The sequence below is a fragment of the Ixodes scapularis genome, unplaced genomic scaffold, assembly GCF_016920785.2.
Source record: "Ixodes scapularis isolate PalLabHiFi unplaced genomic scaffold, ASM1692078v2 PGA_scaffold4__175_contigs__length_147842914, whole genome shotgun sequence".
NCBI classification, from domain to species: domain Eukaryota; kingdom Metazoa; phylum Arthropoda; class Arachnida; order Ixodida; family Ixodidae; genus Ixodes; species Ixodes scapularis.
In genome coordinates, this window is record NW_024609879.1 from 106,373,006 (window position 1) to 106,378,232 (window position 5,227).

Consider the following 5,227-nt stretch of genomic DNA (forward strand, 5'->3'; position numbering starts at 1 on the left):
ACGATCGTCGTCGACAACAAGACGTATGAGGTCTCAGTCTACTGCGTTCCAGACGATAGCTCGGGTCGCGGTGTGATTCGCGGCGTCGACCTCCGCCTGGATCGAGATACAATTCAAGCAGAGTTACAAGACAACCGCAACCCACCCATCATGGACTTTCGGCGGCTGGGGAACACCACCGCAGTGCTCATCACGTTCGCTCACCCCGAAGTGCCGACCTGGGTCTACTTCTGCAACAGTCGACACAGATGCAACTTATTCAAGAAGAAGTACGAAGTGTGCTATCGCTGTGGCGAGCTCGGTCATCGAGCTGACGTCTGCGCTAGCCCAACTACCAAATGCAGAGGCTGCTTGCTATCCGATCCGCCAAACGACCAGACGTGCAAACCAATCTGCCGCCTGTGTGGCAAGGAACATCTCACGGGCGATAGTCGCTGCAAGGAAATCTTCAGGACCCCTTACACGGTCAAGCGCAGGCAGTGGGAGCACACTCAAAGAGCCGAGGCAGACAGACTCAAGACCCAAGAGCCCAACAGGCGGGTCACGCTCCAGCACACCAGCCGATGGGACCGGCAACGCTCCGATAGCCAGCAGAGGCAGCCCCGGGACCGATCGAGCTCTTTTCCACCGCTCGAGTCTCCCTCTACATGGAGGGGGCCTCGAAATACCTCCTGGACCAGACCCAAGCCACCTGCAAGCGTCCAGCAGACTCGGGCCTCTCCTCAACTGCTGCAGCCACCCCAGCCACCACTATCAACGCCAGTCCAACGAGAACATCAACAATCGGTAAGTACGCAGGAAGGGACTCCCAGTACTCCAGACACAAAAAAAAGCGATTAAGGAACTGACAGCAGTCATCCAACAACTCATACTCCGAGTAGAGGCTCTCGAAAAACCAACCGCTACACTCACTACGTCTCCTTCCGCTCCACAGGTTTCAACTGTGGCCCAACCTATGGAGATCACACTCTCCAACGGACCCACACACAAACGCAAAGCCATGGCAGATAACGACTCCACGGTGGAGGATTTGCCGACACGTTTCGCCAGAGTCGAGGAAAGATGCGAACTCAGCCACACTCGCATCAAATCTTTAGAAGAAAAAATCGATCGCTCACTCTACACACTCGGCTCACAAGTCAATCAACAGCTCGAGACCCTGAGGAAAGCTATAGAAGCGCAGGGCAAACTCCTTGCTGTCGTTGTACCCGCGGCCTCTGCGCCGGCACTCGCTCCAACGCCAGAACTTTCCAAGCTCAATCATGGCGATCAGGTCGGGTAACACCACCATTTGGCAGTGGAACTGTCGCGGGTTTGCGCGTAAGCGTCCGGTCCTCCAACAGTTCCTCACCGCGCGCGATCGCCCTGAATTAATAGTCCTCCAGGAAGGTGGCAAGAACACGCAACTCGCCGGTTTCACTACCTACTTATCAGAACGAGAAAAGCCTCGAGTAGCCACTCTTGTCAAACGAAACCTCACTGTTCTCCACCACAAATTAGATCCCACTCTTCCCGAACACGTTTTTTTAGAAATATTGCCTCGACCTTCGCGCAAACGTCACACTAGTCTGTTTGTGATTAATATATACAGACCTCCCCGGGCCCATAAAGACGTCTTCGGGCCCCTCTTCCTCAAAGCCCAGCAGCTAGCGCAGGGGCAACCCCTCCTCATCCTCGGTGATTTTAACGCGCACCACCGCGCTTGGGGCTATCACTACGACTCGGCTAAAGGCAGACGGCTCTGGGATGACTGGCATACGCACCAGCTTACCCTCATCACGGACGTCTCCTACCCCACTAGACTTGGTACGGGCCTACACCGAGATACGACGCCGGATCTCGCCTTTACGAGCTCCGGAGACAAAGCTACCTGGTGCCACACCCACGAAAAGTTTGGAAGCGACCACTTCATACTTGAAATTGTGATACAAGAGCCCACGAGGCAACGTACACGGCCGGCTCAGGTGATCGACTGGGATTCCTTTAGGGTGCATAGGCAAGAGCAGGACACACCTCCCATCATTACTGACATCAAAGCATGGACAACCCGAATTGTCAAACAAGTGGCTCACGCCACGCAAACCGTCGAGCTAGAGGACACGGTCCCTCACTGCGACCGCCACTATGCCCATCTTTGGGAGCGTAGGAAATCACTCGAAGCTCTCCTCGCCACTCGGAAATGGGACCGCAATATCCGCCGTCGACTGGCGCGCGCCAACACGACCATCGAGAATTACGCAATTGAACTAACTCGCCAGAGCTGGCACAACATTTGCGACCAGATGAACAAGACTCCAAACACTCGTAACACGTGGAAACTCCTCCGGTATCTACTCGACCCGGCTGGAGGCAAACTCCAAGCACGCCAACAGCTCGAGCGAATCTTCCACCAGTATCCTGACACGCCAGAGGAACTCAAACGAGAAATTATAGACACTTACATCCGCCCCCGCCCGGCAACTACCCTCCCCTCCTATCAGGGCCCGGACAACCCCGGTCTAGACGCTCCAATGACTCTAGATGAGGTACGAGCAGAACTTAATCGCCTTAAGACCACTTCGGCGGCCGTGCCCGACCGTATTTCTAATAAGATGCTGAGGAATCTAGACGACGCCTCTATTCAAGCCCTCACCGACGTTCTTCAAGAGTGCTGGTACAGCGGTACCATCCCGCAGGAATGGAAATGCGCCAATCTAGTCCTCATCCCTAAGCCGGGCAAACCACCCACCTTGGCCAACCTTCGTCCCATCTCTCTTACATCCTGCGTTGGGAAGCTGATGGAACACGTCATTCAGAGCAGACTCCTTCGCTACCTCGAAGACAGCCACCTCCTACCAGACACGATGTTCGGCTTCCGCCCTCATTTAGCGGCCCCGGACATTATGCTTCTTCTTCATCACCAGGTCGTCATGCGCCGCACACTAGACACGAAAGTCATTGTCGGCCTCGATGTAGCCAAGGCTTTCGACAACGTCCTCCATGAAGCGATTCTTCAGCAACTACGAACTCTTGGCGTCGGACCTCGCACCTACGCGTACGTCCGAGACTTTCTTACCGGCCGCACAGTGCAACTCAGCGCCGGCACCGGAGATCCTTCCATCATTTCTCCGGGAAACCGTGGCACGCCGCAGGGCTCCGTGCTCTCGCCGACGCTCTTTAACGTTGCACTGATAGGCCTGCCCAAGCTACTGGTTGACATTCCCCATCTACACCATAGCCTATATGCTGACGACCTCACTCTTTGGATCACGCGCGGCAGTGACGGCCAGATAGAAGAGACCCTTCAGACCGCCATCGATAGGATCGGAGACTATCTCGATACAGTTGGCCTTACCTGCTCGGCTACTAAATCAGAAAATATAATCATCCCGTCCCCGGGACGACGCCCACCAAAGATAGTTCCGGAACTCACCCTCCGGGTCCAAGGTCCAAGGCATTCCTCGTACGGATCACATCAGAATCCTGGGATTACACCTACAAGCCAACGGCAGCAACAACATCTCGCTCCAACGCATCAACCAGTCGGTGGTACAGATCGGACGCCTCCTTAAGCGAGTTTCTAACAAGCACCGAGGTATGCGAGAGTCCAACCTCCTGCGCCTCGTTCAAACCTTCATTTGCTCCCGCATCACATACTCTGCACCTTACCTACGTCTCACTCGTGCCGAAAGCGAACGGCTAGAGGCGTCACTTCGCAAAGCTTACAAGACGGCCCTGGGTCTTCCTATGTCCACAGCCACTCACAAGCTTATGGCTCTCGGCATCTCCAACACCGTGAACGAATTAATCGAAGCTACCCTCACTGCCCAATACGAGCAGCTCTCACTCACGCACGCTGGCCAAGCGGTACTGCAGCAGGTGGGGATATCACCGACGAGGGTGGCTCCCAGTTACGCTGACCTTGCCCCGGAATATCGCCAAAGCCTCCGCATTCCTCCCATTCCCAAACGGATGCACCCGGAACACCACGCCGAGAGACGGGCCGACCGTGCACGTCAATTGGAGAAACGCTTCAGCGGACGTTCGGACGTCACGTATACCGACGCTTGTTACCACCACTCGAAGCCAGCAATGGTGGCGGTAGCCCTCGCCCCTCACCGCAGCTGGCACACAGCCTGCAGCATTCGCAACTCAGAAACGGTCACCGTAGCAGAGGAAGTGGCCATTGCGCTAGCGCTAACCCACCTTATTACCGAGGTCGTCATCAGTGACTCACAACAGGCGATCCGCAACTACGATGCCGGCCGTATCTCTCGCCACGCATTACACATCCTTCTTTCTGCTCCACCTTCTTCCTCCTCCCGCTTACTCATTTGGGCTCCAGCCCACGAGTCACTCAGAGGAAACGCCGAGGCGCACACTCTCGCCCGAGAACTTAGCTGCCGAGCCGAGAGAGTGACCCGCCTCCCCGCTTTCCCTGACACTAATAGCTCACGCGCGTTTATACTCGCCACGTACACAGACATCCTCCAGTACTACCGACTCGGAAGATGCACGCATCCTCCCGCACACCGCGATCTAACAAGACGCGAGGCCGTCCAATGGCGCGAACTACAAACAGGCAGCTTTCCACACCCGCTTTTATACAATAAAATCTTTCCACAACAGATAGCACCCAGGTGCAAACATTGCTCAGCTCCGGGCACCCTCATACACATGGTGTGGACATGTACGCACTACAATGCAGACAACTTAAACACCCCAGAGACGTGGGAATCCCTCCTGCGTACGTCCGAGCCGGATGACCAACGCCGGCTTATCCAGCGCGCGGTGGAGGCCGCGACATCCCAAGGGATCGCCGCCGACCTCCTCTAAGCGAGCGCAACCGGTCCTGGGACTGGTCCCCTGTGTCAATGGGAGAAATAAAGAGCTCACCACCACCACCGAGTAGGTTATCACGCGCTCCAGTGACGCGAGACCAAATGTTCCTGCAGCGTGGAATTCGAGTAACGCGTGCCATTGAAACGTGTCCATGAAACCTGTATCCGCAAAATGTTGTCTACGAAACATGTTTCCACAATATGAGAGGACATTAAGAAACTTGGTAGTCTAACGGCAGTCGTTGCGTAGTTTTTGACAGCCAATGGGAGGTGACTGCCGGGAGAATTTCGCGGATTCTGCCGTCTGTCAGGAGAATAGACACGGCCATGTTTAGGTTGTTTGGGCGGCGTAGAGTACTTTTTTTTTTAGCACATCAGGGTTCATTGTTTATCTAGTACTGGCACCA

General features: G+C 55.3%; 1 pseudogene; it reads left to right on the plus strand.

Moving 5' to 3' along the window:
- The first annotated feature begins 2,777 nt into the window (after positions 1–2,777).
- On the plus strand, positions 2,778–4,815 carry LOC121046125 (annotated as a pseudogene).
- Positions 4,816–5,227: the final 412 nt, after the last annotated feature.